This window comes from Anomaloglossus baeobatrachus, chromosome 3 (genome assembly GCF_048569485.1).
Source record: "Anomaloglossus baeobatrachus isolate aAnoBae1 chromosome 3, aAnoBae1.hap1, whole genome shotgun sequence".
Classification (NCBI taxonomy): Eukaryota; Metazoa; Chordata; class Amphibia; order Anura; family Aromobatidae; genus Anomaloglossus; species Anomaloglossus baeobatrachus.
This window is the reverse complement of record NC_134355.1, coordinates 131,644,760-131,659,784: the sequence shown is the minus strand read 5'-3', so window position 1 is coordinate 131,659,784 and position 15,025 is coordinate 131,644,760.

The window sequence follows — 15,025 nt, the reverse complement described above, 5'->3', positions numbered from 1 at the left end:
TACTGAGAAGTCTGACACTATCAGACACTGCTGACTGACGTGTATTATTCACTAGACTTGTGCGTTATATAATAGTTTGTGCAAAACGTGCACCTGTACGCTGCCACCGACAGGCACACACGTGCGGTTTTTAAATGCAAGCACGGACGCACTAAGAACCTAACAGGTTTTTAGGAGCGACAATTACTGAGAAGTCTGACACTATCAGACACTGCTGACTGACGTGTATTATACACTAGACTTGTGCGTTATATAATAGTTTGTGCAAAACGTGCACCTGTACGCTGCCACCGACAGGCACACACGTGCGGTTTTTAAATGCAAGCACGGACGCACTAAGATCCTAACAGGTTTTTAGGAGCGACAATTACTGAGAAGTCTGACACTATCAGACGCTGCTGACTGACGTGTATTATTCACTAGACTTGTGCGTTATATAATAGTTTGTGCAAAACGTGCACCTGTCCGCTGCCACCGACAGGCACACACGTGCGGTTTTTAAATGCAAGCACGGACGCACTAAGAACCTAACAGGTTTTTAGGAGCGACAATTACTGAGAAGTCTGACACTATCAGACACTGCTGACTGACGTGTATTATTCACTAGACTTGTGCGTTATATAATAGTTTGTGCAAAACGTGCACCTGTACGCTGCCACCGACAGGCACACACGTGCGGTTTTTAAATGCAAGCACGAACGCACTAAGAACCTAACAGGTTTTTAGGAGCGACAATTACTGAGAAGTCTGACACTATCAGGACTGTTTTAGGCCCCCTTCACACGTCCGTGAAAAACACGCACGTGTGTTACGGGCCGTTTTTCGGGTCCGTGTCCCGTTTTTGTGTCCGTTTTTATGGTCCGTGTGGCATCTGTGTGAATTGTGTATGCTAGCCGTGTTTGTGTGTAGAACGTCCGTGTGTGCGTGTGGAATTAACGTGTATGTGTACGTGGAATGTCCGTGTGGAATGTCCGTGTGTGTGATGCACAATGTCGTTTATAAATGTCGGCTGACAGCAGACAGAGTTGCGCGATGAGAATGAACTCGGGTGAACTTCACCCGACTTTATCCTCATACCGCGGCTCTGTCTGTGTCGAGTACTGATTAGCGGTCACCTGTGAAGGATTCACCGGTGACCGCTAATCCCCCGAGTGACTGAAGTTTCCCCCCCTCTCTCATACTCACCGTTCCTCGATCCCCGGCGCGGCGCTGCACGGCAGTCACACTGCTGCGGCGGCTTTTACTATTTTGAAAAAGCCGGCCGCTCATTAAACAATCTCCTATTCCCTGCTTTCCCCGCCCACCGGCGCCTATGATTGGTTGCAGTGAGACACGCCCCCACACTGAGTGACAGGTGCCCTCACTGCACCCAATCACAGCAGCCGGTGGGCGTATCTATACTGTGCAGTAAAATAAATAAATAAATAATTAAAAAAAAACGGCGTGCGGTCCCCCCCAATTTTAATGCCAGCCAGATAAAGCCATACGGCTGAAGGCTGGTATTCTCAGGATGGGGAGCTCCACGTTATGGGGAGCCCCCCACCCTAACAATATCAGTCAGCAGCCGCCCAGAATTGCCGCATACATTATATGCGACAGTTCTGGGGCTGTACCCGGCTCTTCACGATTTGCCCTGGTGCTTTGGCAAATCGGGGTAATAAGGAGTTAATGGCAGCCCATAGCTGCCACTAAATCCTAGATTAATCATGTCAGGCGTCTCCCCGAGATACCTTCCATAATTAATCTGTAAATTACAGTAAATAAACACACACACCAGAAAAAAATCCTTTATTAGAAATAAAAAACACACACATATACCCTGGTTCACCACTTTAATCAGCCCCAAAAAGCCCTCCATGTCCGCCGGAATCCAGGATGCTCCAGCGTCGCATCCAGCGCTGCTGCATTGAGGTGACCGGAGCTGCAGAAGACACCGCCGCTCCGGTCACTTCCACGCAGCAAATGAGGTGAGTAGCGCGATCAGCTGAGCTGTCACTGAGGTTACCCGCTGTCACTGGATCCAGTAACAGCGGGTAACCTCAGTGACAGCTCAGCTGATCGCGCGGCTGTCTTCATTAGCTGCGTGGAGGTGACAGGAGCGGTTGTGTCTGCTGCAGCTCCGGTCACCTCCATGCAGCAGAGCTGGATGCGACGCTGGACCATCCTGCATGACGCCGGACATGGAGGGCTTTTTCGGGCTGATTAAAGTGGTGAACCAGGGTATATGTGTGTGTTTTTTATTTCTAATAAAGGTTTTTTTCTGGTGTGTGTGTTTATTTACTGTAATTTACAGATTAATCATGGAGGGTATCTAGGTGAGACACCTGACATGATTAATCTAGGATTTAGTGGCAGCTATGGGCTGCCATTAACTCCTTTTTACCCCGATTTGCCAAAGCACCAGGGCAAATCGGGAAGAGCCGGGTACAGCCCCAGAACTGTCGCATATAATGTATGCGGCAATTCTGGGCGGCTGCTGACTGATATTGTTAGGGTGGGGGCTCCCCATAACGTGGAGCTCCCCATCCTGAGAATACCAGCCTTCAGCCGTATGGCTTTATCTGGCTGGCATTAAAATTGGGGGGGACCGCACGCCGTTTTTTTTTAATTATTTATTTATTTATTTTACTGCACAGTATAGACACACCCACCGGCTGCTGTGATTGGGTGCAGGGAGGCACCTGTCACTCAGTGTGGGGGCGTGTCTCACTATAACCAATCATAGGCGCAGGTGGGCGGGGAAGCAGGGAATAGGAGATTGTTTAATGAGCGGCCGGCTTTTTCAAAATAGTAAAAGCCGCCGCAGCAGTGTGACTGCCGTGCAGCGCCGCGCCGGTGATTGGGGAACGGTAAGTATGAGAGAGGGGGGGAAACTGACCGACAGACTGTGAGAGAGGGACAGACAGACAGAGAGACCGACAGAGAGACAGAGAGACCGACCGACGGACTCAAGGAGATTGACCGACATACACAGAAATAGAAAGAATAGCCGACATCACTAGAAATAAAAACACCAAACGGACACGGACTATAGGTAGATGCATATGTGTTTACTAACGTGTGTGCACATACCCATAGACTTTCATTGTGTCGACGTGTGCGTGCTCCGTGCAGATAACGGACATGCATCCGTGCAAAACGCAAACACATACGGATCACGGACACGCACACACGGACATAATGAAATAACGCACGTGTGACCACAATCATAGATTAACATTGGTGCACGTTTGGCCGTGTCTCCGGTATATATGGAAACGGACCAAACACGCACGTGTATCACGGACGTGTGAAGGGGGCCATAGACTGTGTACACCAGCCCCAGATATGATGAAGGCTGGTATACGGTCACCACTAGGAATGGCTATATACCCTGCCTGCCTTCCTGCCTGCCTTTATACTGCTACAATTGTCCTGACAAGGACTCTTCTGGTCACTAGCCTGTATTCGGACCTGGCTATACCCTGCCTGTATACAGCAACAATAGTCCTGAGAAGGACTCTGCTACTGTACTCCGACCTGGCTATACCCTGCCTGCCTGTATACAACTATAATAGTCCTGAGAAGGACTTCTGGTCACACTGTTTGCAGCCCTGCTACGGAAATAACTATAAAGGGCTGCAAACCTTTTCCTGAAGCAGCAACACTCTCCCTGCACTGACTGTCTGGATGGCTGTGTGCAGAGCACAGCGCGCCCGCCGGTATAAAGGCTCGGTCACGCTGTGCAGGCCGGCCAATCACTGCAATTCCACAACTAACAGGGCTGTGGCATTGCAGTGGTCTGCCAGCCAATCCCTGCATGAGGGCTGGCTCTCAAATGAGCGCCAACATGCAGGGATGAAGACCACGAGTACAGCACGAGTATCGCGAGATTACTCGGTCCCCGCCGAGCAGCCCGAGTACAGTGATACTCGTGTGAGTACCGAGTAGTAACAAGCATACTCGCTCATCACTAGTAAACACTAGTGCAAAGCAGGTGCTTACATTCTTGGTTGCCTTTATACTGGCTTCTTTAGAAAGACAGTTCCCGATTAGTGATGAGCGAGTACTAAAATGCTCGGGTGCTCGAGGCTCGGGCCGAGCATCTCAAAATACTCGTGTACTCGGCCCGAGCACCGAGCCCAATGTTATCCTATGGGAGACCCGAGTATTATTCTGAAATGATCCCCGGCAGCATGTAGAAACCATAAAACTTTAAATTAATAAAAAAAACGTGCGTGTGTGTGTAAGCGTGCATATATATATACACGCGGAGTGGAGTGCGGGAGGGGCCGTAGCCGAGCGGGGAAGTGTCGGGCTAAAGGCACGGTCATGCTGTGAGGGCCGGCCAATCACTGCAATTCCACAAGTAACAGGGCTGTGGCATTGCAGTGGTCTGCCAGCCAATCCCTGCATAAGGGATGGCTTTAAAAAGAGCGCCAACATGAAGACCACGAGTACAGCACGAGTATCGCGAGATTACTCGGTCCCCGCCGAGTAGCCCGAGTACAGTGATACTCGTGCGAGTACCGAGTAGTAACAAGCATGCTCGCTCATCACTATTCCCGATTCATCATTTGCTGGGTTTTTAAGCAACTCTTATTTTTTTTTGTCTTGTGGTATTAGTTACCATTTTTGGCACCAAATTCTTCAACATGACGCACGCAATTCATGAATTTGAGGCAAAGACAAAAATGGTCTTATTTTTACTTTTAACTGTTTATGTGACTTTTTGATCTGAAAAGTCTCATATTTTGCAATATGGTGCAAAAAATGCTCCAAACGTCTGGCATGCTCAAAAATACATCAATGAGGGGGGACTGCAGTTTAAGTCACAATTAATAATTCATGTAAAAACATCTGGAATTACTAAACTCCACCCACAAAATGGAAAATAACAACAATAAAAAACGAGTATTATAAAATAAGCTTAAAAAAAAGGAGTAAATAGAATAACATTGAAAGCAAACAAAAAGGCTGAAAATGTGCAAAACTAGTAAAAAAAAATAAACAGGTGCAAAAAGGCAATGATAAATCAGGGCAAGAGTCTAAAGCACTCCTATTTGTAACAGTTTTTTCCCATTTCAGCAAATTTTGGACAGTTAGCAGGTATCCCCAATCATTTTTTTCCTCCATGTACAGATAAAACTGCTTTTTAGAGTCTCTTAACACACAGTGTAAACTTCCTTATTACAGCTGGTAACTTGAGCAATCCAGGAAGTGAAAACATACTTTCAGTTTAGTGCTGTATGAGGCACAAAGGCAAGCAAATGCATTTTAGAGGCTTATATGAAGTACTGGATTTTGTGAATCAAGGAATAAATGTAGGATTTTTTTATGGTATCTCTCTCTTTTCAACATCTTTGAAAGGTAAGAAAAATGTACTGTCCTTATTCAGTATTGAATTACATGTTAAACTTCTATATAGTGATTAGTGAATCTTAAAAGAGTTGTCCAACATAAACTCAAATACTTTTTTTTAAGCAAATCTGTGCTGTATTGTCATCTAAAACATCCCTATTTTTTTGTTGTTATTTTTCTAACGTTTGTTTCTCTTGAATTATTCATTTATTCTCTGCAGACACTTTATTTACCTGCCGCTCAACCAAATATGAAATCCTGCTGTGCTAAACCTCAGAGAGCTGGCACCGCCCGACCTCACTGTCCAGCCATGCCCTCTGCACACTCATTGGCTGTCAGTATTCTGCCCAGCATTGACCTCTCATCACTGCAGAATTGGAAATAATAGCCCACATAGTGCTCTGCACCCCCCCTCACAGGGCTCTGCCCCACCCCACACAGGGCTCTGCAGCACCCCACACTGTGCTCTGCACCACCCCACACAGGGCTCTGCACCACCCCACACAGGGCTCTGCACCACCCCACACGATGCACTGCAACCCGCCACACGGCACTCTGCACCCCCCACAAAGGGTTCTGCACCACCCTACATAGTTCTCTGCACCAACCCACACAGCGCTCTGCAGCCCATTATAGCATTATACGCCCCGACCTTGTAGGGAATAAATACATACTCACCTCTCCTCAGTCGCCGCTGCTGCTCTTTGTTCGCGCACTGTCTGCTCTGAACAGTAGTGACCTCACCGCTGTGCTAAACTGTCATCAATCACAGACAGCGGGACATTTGAACCTGCGATCCTGAGCAGGGGGCCCGGTGATGGAGCTGACACCGCGGTAGCCGCCAGGCCTCTCCCCTAGTTCACAGGCACCACAGCAGTGGCGTGGGAGAGTACAGAATGTGAATGAAGGTGCGGTGGAATGTGTGGGAGGGTGCGGGGAAAGGGGGCAGGGACTATGACTCACTGTACATGACCAGCATTGTAGCTACATGACATTGGCTGTGATACCCGTCTACAAGGCAAGGATAAGCTCCTGCCCCTGTCGACGTTTTATCACAGGAAGCAGAAAATCCCGACAGGAGCGGTAACATGACCGCTCTGAGACTGGGGAGAGGGTCTGACAGCAGCACAGATAGGTAGTTGTTATCTACCTACCTGCCCCTATGTAGCCCAATAGTGAAATAAGCAAAATAGCCCAGCTAACACCTTTAGGCCCTGTGCCCACGGGAGCTTGCTTCTGCGGATTTTGCCGTGGAAAACCAGCAGATTTATCTGGGTTTTCCAGATAAATCCGCAGGTTTCAGCATGTACAGACACTCCCCATGTTATCCTATGGGACATGGGGAGTGCTGTGTCCACGTTGTGGAATGTGCGGTTGCGGAATATACTGCGGATATCCCGCATCCGCACATAACTGCATGTCAATTATTCCTGCGGAATGGCCTATACTTACCTGCCTTGATAGCAGACAGCCGGTCATTTTCCCTCAGTGCACAGGAGCAGGAAGGAGGAGGTGGGCGGGGCCTGAACGGGCTGCGGTCATGTGACAGCCAGAGCTAGTTCAGGCCCGCCCACCTTCTCCTTCATAGTGTAAACACAACCAGAGACGGAGAGAAGTGCTGCGTGATGGAGGTATGAACGCCCCGATCACTCAGCACTTGTTCTGCATTGAGGATGCAGTGCCGAAACCATGGTACTGTATCCTCAATGCAGAATGCCCGCACCATATCCGCAGGACATTCCGCAAATAAACCGCAGCATGTGTACCGCCCTGAGAGGGGCCCGACCGCTTCCTCCGCTTGCTCGGGCCGAGCCGCTCGAGGTCCGGGCTCGGGTGGTCGGTCGCACGCACGCCTCCGGACTGGGGGCCATGTCGTTCTTGTTAAAGGGGAGGCGGTGGGGAGTGGTGGTTGTGTAACGGGTCGTGACGCCACCCACGGGTCGTGGTGACGGGAGACGCACCACCGCTGCGGCTGAAGTAATGGCGGGCTCGTCCGGGATCGGTGTTGCGGCCACAGCCGAGATGTTAGCCCCTCCGTAGGTAGGGGCGGTGTGTCCTGGGGCCCGGTGGGGGACTGTGCAGGGTTTGATGCTGTTGTCGGGGTGCAGAGCGCCGTGCCGCGGTGTAGTGTGTCGTGCCCGGATGGCACTGGTGTACTCACAATTAATTCACATTGAGTCACTGGTAAACCAAAGTTCAGGTCCGGTCGGTTTCCGCGGCCGGCTGCTGATGTCCCCCTGCGGGGTTGATGGTGGCCCCTTTTCCCGTGCACCTCTAGATGTTGTGTTTCGGCTCCCCCTGCCTGAGCAGTGGTAGCCCGCTCCCCGGCGTTGAGCTGCCGGAGGAGCCCTCGGTTGCCCGCAGGCGCTGGCCCGTCGGGTGTTTGGCCCTTGGCGGTGGCGCTCACCCGGTCTCGGTGGGCTTTTGCCTTCTTTCGGGACTTTGGTTGTGGATGAACACTTGAGGTCCGGCCAGCAATCAGTCAATTTGCCTACACTCAGTGGCTTCTAAGCTAGGACAGGGTCTGAGTACCCTCTTTTGGTGCTCCGGTACACGTTTGACTCTCGGGACCGGCGGGCTCCAACCCAAGCCCGGTCCGTACGGTTCCGCCGGTTGCTGTACCGGTACTCCTGCAGACGGCCACCACCGTCTGCCTGCCTGACATTTTCCAAGGGGCCCAGGCTCCAACCCGGGTCCCTGACAGTTTCTCTCCTTTTTCACCTCCTGTCACTGTCACTCTCTAAACTGTTCTCACTCTTTCTGCTTGAACTTCCTGCCCCAGGACAGTAGTCTCCTCGGTGGGTGTGTCTTTCCACCTGACTCCGCCCACCTGGTGTTCTCTACTAGCCCTGAGGGAGGCATCAGGTCTCCCTCTCTGGTGACATGTGTGTGACCTCACAGGGGGTGGGGGTGTGTGTGTATGTGGCTGATGTAATTACCTGTGACCCTTGGGGTCCAGGGCGTCACACATGTAAACAGACAAAGTTGTGCTGCGGTTTTCTGGGATATTCTGCGGAATGTCCTGCGGATATAACCGCAGGACACTTCCCCCGGGGGCACATGTGCATTCAAATGTGAATCCCTCTAATTTGCTGTAAATGTCTTTACTTCTACATATAAGGGTACGTGCCCATGATCAGCATTAGCAGCGTTTTGGACGTAGCATGCTTCAGCAGTGTCCAAAAGGATTCTATGTACAGTACAAGCACAGTAGATGGGATTTCTAGAAATGTTATGCCCAGCGTGCGTGTGTGGCCCACAGCAAAAACTGACCAACGGTGCGGCTTTCCTGAGCCACAGCATTTCAGCTCTTTGCTGAGGAGTTGCAAGCATCCTCCATAGGGAGAACACAAGCGATAGACCACAGCGCACCAAACCCTGATCATGGGCACGGGCCACTGCAGTCTCCTGCAGAGGAGACTCGCGGCCAGGGCCGGCGTCAGCACCCGGCAAACCCGGGCAAATGCCGGGGCCCTGGAGAGCCGGGGGGGCCAACTCGGCCTCGTCAGTTCTCCTGTCCCTTGGCCGGGGCCCACTCGCCTTTACAGTTCTGCTGCCCCCGGCTGAGTTCCGGGGACCGCAGTCCTCGGCAGCAATCTGCGGCGCCGTCATTTTAAGGCTGGTTTCACACTACGTCTTTTTAACATCCGTTGAAAACGTTATTTTAGCGGAAGTACGGATCCAGTGCAAATGCATTTTCATTTCAATGCATTTGCAATGGACTCGCGTTAACATCCGTTCACCTGCGTTTGCCTGCGTTTGCGTGCGTTATAGTGCGGATCCGGTGACTTGCAGTTTTTTAACATGTTTCAAAAACGCTACTTGTAGCGTTTTTGAGCTGCGTCAAAATACTGCAAGTCACCGGATCCTGACTAAACAGCATGCAAACGCAGGTGAACGCTGGCGTGCTGATAGACAGGATCCTGCTTTTGTACTGAGCATGCCCAGAAAGTACTGAGCATGCCCAGAACCAGTCTCGCGTGATCTGTCTATCTCTCTACTCCCTCCCTCACCCTCTCTCTCTCTATCTCTGTCTTTCCCCCTTCCTCCCCTTCCTCTCTCCCCCACCTGAGAGCTGCGGACACTCGTAACCAAGGTAAATATCGGGTAACCACTTCTCTTAGTTACCCGATGTTTACGTTGGTTACGCGTGCAGGCAGCCCGGCTCCTAGCAGCTGCAGACACTCGTAACCAAGATAAATATCGGGTATCCAAGGCCGATGTTTACCCTGGTTACCAGCGTCTGCAGCTGTCAGAAGCCTCCTCCCAGTCTAGTTACCCTCACTCCCGATCACATGACTCCAGTGCCCGCCCCTAAACATCCAGTGCAGGATCCTGCAAAATAACAGATGCGTTTGCATACGTTATTTGCTGTAAAAGCAGGATCCGTACTTCCGCTAAAATAACGTTTTCAACGGATGTTAAAAAGACGTAGTGTGAAACCAGCCTAAGGCGCGCAGACATCCTGGTTTCAACTTCATCTGTGGGTGGAGCTACCGCCTTCTCAGTCCCACAGATGAAGGAGGCGAGCTTCTGTCCGGCGCTGTGTGGGCCCCCTCTCCACCGTGACCTAATCGGGTAAGTGTCCTCCCCGCCTCCCCATTATGGGCCCCCGTGAGCTGCTTCTACCCCCCCAGATGTATGCCCTGCCAACACTCCCCCCGCCGATGCCGCGGGTGCTGTCCCCGCAGAGCAGCAGAGTTGTGTGTTTGCCTGTATGTAGCAGAGTTGTGTGTGTGTGTGTGTGTGTGTGTCTGTCTCTAAGTGTATATGACTGTATAGATTTGTCTGTTTATATGTATTTTTGTGAGTTTGTCTTTAAATATGTATATGTACGTGTTCGTATCGGTGTCTGTGTGTGGATGGGGCCCAATGGGACTCTTCCGCCCGGGGCCCACAAGAACCTGGAGCCGGCCCTGCTCGCGGCCCCGCAATCCAGGACCCGCTATGGCTACGTGAAGGACGCAGCGGGTCCTGATTGTAGGCACATACCCTTATACATATTATATTTTACAATATCTATTTAAAATATTTATTTCGGCCCTTAGGAATTGAATTTAAAGGGGTTGTCCCATGAACAAAGTATTTGATTCAATAGATCTTGGAATAATAATAATTTCCACAATTGGATGAGATTAAAAAAAAATGTTCCTCTGCTGAAATACTTATCTACATATATGTCCCTGCTATGTACTGTGTAATTACATTTTCTGACTATACAGGGACATGGTCTGAGCATACCATATCTATTGGGCAGGGGAGGATGTAAAAAAAGTATATAGCCGTTACAGCATGTGTTATGAGGGCTGACTGTTTTGCAAATAAAATTAATAACTGGATTTGCAAATGTAGCCCAGGGTGCACGGTGCAGCAAGATAGCTGCTGCTAAATAACCCAAAGGGCAAGGCAGATCTAGCGACAAAAGTTATAACTAATATGCCCTAGCACTCCCTCTGTTACACCTCACAGGGAAGAGGTAAAAATGGCAATAACCCGTTAGCGGCACAGGGGATATGCAAATTAACAGAGTCGTAACCTCTGTTGGTACTCACAGAGGCTACTCAGTAGGGGAATGAAGAAATGTAGGTGAAAGAATACTGTGCTACATGTGTTCCCACACAGGTGAACCACTGGAAAGTGGAGTAACCCTCTCACTATCCGGGTAGCGGTGCGTGTGGTACCTGCCTTGCAGTCTGCTCTAGTTGTGGAGCAAACCTCTCGCTGAAGCCAGATTGCAGTCTTGCAGAGCACCTGCCTAAAGCTGCCTGAACTAGTTGTGGACAGTAGTGTAGCTTTTGGTGATCCGGTTCCCATGGCTCCGCTCACCAAAAAGAGCCGGCTCATTCGCATCGTTCTCGGCTCCTTATTAAATATCTATTCACCCCAGGTGAAAACATATTTAAGATTATAGTGATGCTGCTGAAACCACGCCCACCCACAACTACACCCCCCCCACTTACAAAGGACCAATTAGATCGCGGAGTGGGCGGGGTTTTAGCCGCAGGTGGGCGGGGTTTCAGCGGCGAAAGGAGCCGTTTAGCGATTTTAGTGGCTCACTTTGGTGATCCGGTTCCTGTCGGTCACTGCAGGGAGCCGGATCTTTGTGTCGGATCGTTCCCGACCGACACATCACTACTTCTCTGGGAGGTGATTATGTTTCATGTGAACACTGGAGAACTTCTGTCCTGTTCATTATTTCATATCTGTGATAGTCCCCCTTACTCCCTGTGCAGTGTAAAGGGCTTCAGGGTTCTAAAAGTCAGGATTAGTGTGACCCCCGACCTGTGTCTGCACCTGATGGTGGTGGAAGGGGAGTTCAGGGATGTGCAGGTCTGTGACACTGCCTTGAGTCTGACACTTTGCCCTGCCATACTGCTCAATTACTTCAGCCCGCCATTCTGCCCTGCCACTGTATACTGACGCATGGTGCTCCTGTCCTGACACTGTACTGAACTGTAACAATAGGACAATGCCACCAGTCATAGTGACCCCCATGACAACCTTAAGGCCCTGTGCGCACACTGCGTTTTTTTGCAGTGGATTTGCCGCAGATTTTGCTGCAAACAAAGTGCAGTTTTTGTTCAATACCTTCCTGCAGTCTTTCCCCAGCAAAATCTATGGGAAAACTTAAATGCTGTGCGCTCACTGCATTATTCTTCCTATAGGTCTTGCTGCAGAATTTCTGCAGCAAAAAGCAGCAGCATGTCACTTCTTTTCCGCACCTGCGTTTTTGCCATACATAATGGACCAACCCGCGGAAAAACCGCATGCGGGTGCCGGGTACGTTTTTGACGCTGGTGCGGAATTCTGCCAAAGGATGCAGATTTTTCTTAAGAAAAGCAAATTTCCCAGTGCGCACAGACCCTAAGGCTATCTGCACACTAGCCATTTTTACCCACGGTTTTGCTGCGGAAATTTCTTGAGAAATGTTTGAAATCTTTCTGCAGACATTTCCCTGCAAAACCTATGGGAAAAAAAAATAGCTGTGCGCACACTGCGTTTTTTCCTCAAGAAAATTCTTTGTGAAGATTTTCTTGAGAAAATTTCTTGAGAAAATGTGCATGTCACTTCTTTTCCGCAGGTACCTGCGGAATAACCCTGGTATTTCACTCCATTCACTGTAATGTAATCGCAAAATACCGGGGGTATACCGCAGGTAGCAAATGATGTGCGGTATACCCCCGGTATAGCCGCGATTTACCTGCGGTAATGTTCATCGCTGCCTGCGGCTTTGCAGGGGAGTGATGTCATTATGCCAGGAAGAGGAAGCGGAGCAGAGTAAACACAGACGTCACTCCCTGGACGCCGCACAGAAGCACTTCCGTGTGACCTCCAGGTACCCATGCAGTTTGTGTCCCGCTCCGGCCCCGCGGCTGCACGCACTGCAGTGTCAGTGTCTGCCCTCAGTATCAGCAGCTTATCACGCTGCAGCGCAGGCAGACACTGACACACAGCACTACGTGCAGCCACGGGGATGCCGAGCGCTGCTGTCAGGAGGTTAGATGAGATCATTACCTGCTGTGACGATCTCCTGTCTCCTGACGTCACCGCTGTCACTGCCGTCTATGCCCGTCTCGCGAGCGGCCCGAGACTGTCACTAGCGGTGAGGTCACAGGCTCTCGCGATACTGCTGAGAACGCGGCGGGCATAGAAGGCAGTGGCAGGACTGCAGGAGATCATCACAGCAGGTAATGATCTCATCTAACCTCCTGATGGCAGCGCTCGTCATCCCCTGCAGTGACCTGGGCTGACCTATTGATGTTAGCTCAGGTCACTGCATTACTCTCCCAGCCAATGGGGAACCTTCTGTTCTTCACTTACTGGGACAGTGACTATGGTATGGATCGTCGTGGGAGCCCCCCTTATTGGATTACGCCGGACATGGATTTGATTGTTCTTGTCAATAAATTGGTGAAAGAGGGAATGTGGGGAGTGTTTTTTCAAATACTGGGTTGGTGATGTCAGGTATCTGATAGACGCGTGACATCACTAACCCCAGGGCTTGATGCCAGGTGACATTACACATCTGGCATCAACCCCATATATTACCCCGTTTGCCACCGCACCAGGGCAACGGGATGAGTTGGGGCGAAGCGCCAGGATTGGCACGTCTAATGGATGCGCCACTTCTGAGGCGGCTGCAGCCTGCTATTTTTAGGCTGGGGAGTGTCCAATAACAGTGGACCTCCCTAGTCTGAGAATATCAGACCCCAGCTGTCCGCTTTACCTTGGCTGGTGATCCAATATGGAGGGGACCCCACATTTTTTGTTTTAAATTATTTATTTAATGTAAAATAACAGTGTGGGGTGCCCTCTGTTTTTGAATACCAGCCAAGGTGAAGCTGCCAGCTGTGGTCTGCAGGCTGCAGCCTTCTGCTTTACCCTAGCTGGCTACAAAAGATGGGGGGACCTCACGTCATTTTTTTTTTAATTATTTATTTATTTTTTGGCTAAATACAAGGCTAGGCACCTTTTAGTGCCACATGAAAGTCACTAAAGGGTGCCAGCTTAGAATATGCAGGGGGGTGGAACATTATATAAGTCTTTCTCATCTATCTATCTATCTATCTATCTATCCATCTTTCCCTCTATCCATTATCTGTCTATCTATCATCGATTATCTATCTATTATCTATATTATTTATTGCAGTTCAGCATAAAAAATTCACAGGGACCAACTTGCGGAAAAACCTCGGCAAAAACGCATGCGTTTTTCCCGCGGTTTTGGTGCAGTTTTTTACCGCAGGTGCAGTAATCTTCAACTCCCAGAAGTTTCTCAAGAAATTTTCTTGAGAAAAATCACTTTTCTAGTGCGCACATAGCCAGGAGTTTATTCACTTAATCTTCGTCCAAGAGTGCACTTCAATGTAAAAAAAAAAATACAAACCGTGCTGTCGTCACCATCTCTGGGTCTACTGGCCAGTCTCTGCCGCTGGTGTCTGGTATTGACCATTTCACTGACATGACGCTGACAGTGCAGCAGCCAATCAGTGAGCTCTGCAGCTCTGCCAGTGTAAACCGAACACCCCACTCAGAGCTGCTGAGCTCACTGATTGGCTGCTGCACTGTCATCGTCATGTCAGTGAAATAGTCATTACCAGACTCATCAGTTGTTTCCTTGTCTATATCTCACATGTAAATTTACCCTTGCAGGTTTATCCATGTGTTATTAGACCTCATCATGTGGATGGTGGTCTGTATGGGACATGGGAGACACTACAGCAGGGCATGCGATGATTGTGCAGCGCAATAAGTGGGAACAGCATTAGACATTACATAGATCCTCACTGTGCAGACCCGGTTCGGCCTCATTCTGATGTCTGGGTTTCTCATACGAGTTTTATCCATGTTTCTCACAGATAAGGCCCCTACCTGTGAGAGTCTATGGGGCTTATCACACATAGAGCGTGTACCTATGAGAGTTTATGGGGCTGATCACAGATAGAACCTGTACCTATGAGAGTCTATGGGGCTGATCACAGATAGAGCCCGTACCTACGAGAGTCTATGGGGCTGATGACAGATAGAACCTGTACCTATGAGAATCTATGGGGCTGATCACAGATAGAGTCCGTACCTACGAGAGTCTATATGGGTGATGACAGATAGAGCCCGTACCTATGAGAGGCTATGGGGCTGATCTCAGATAGAGCCCGTACCTACGAAAGCCTATGGGGCTGATCAC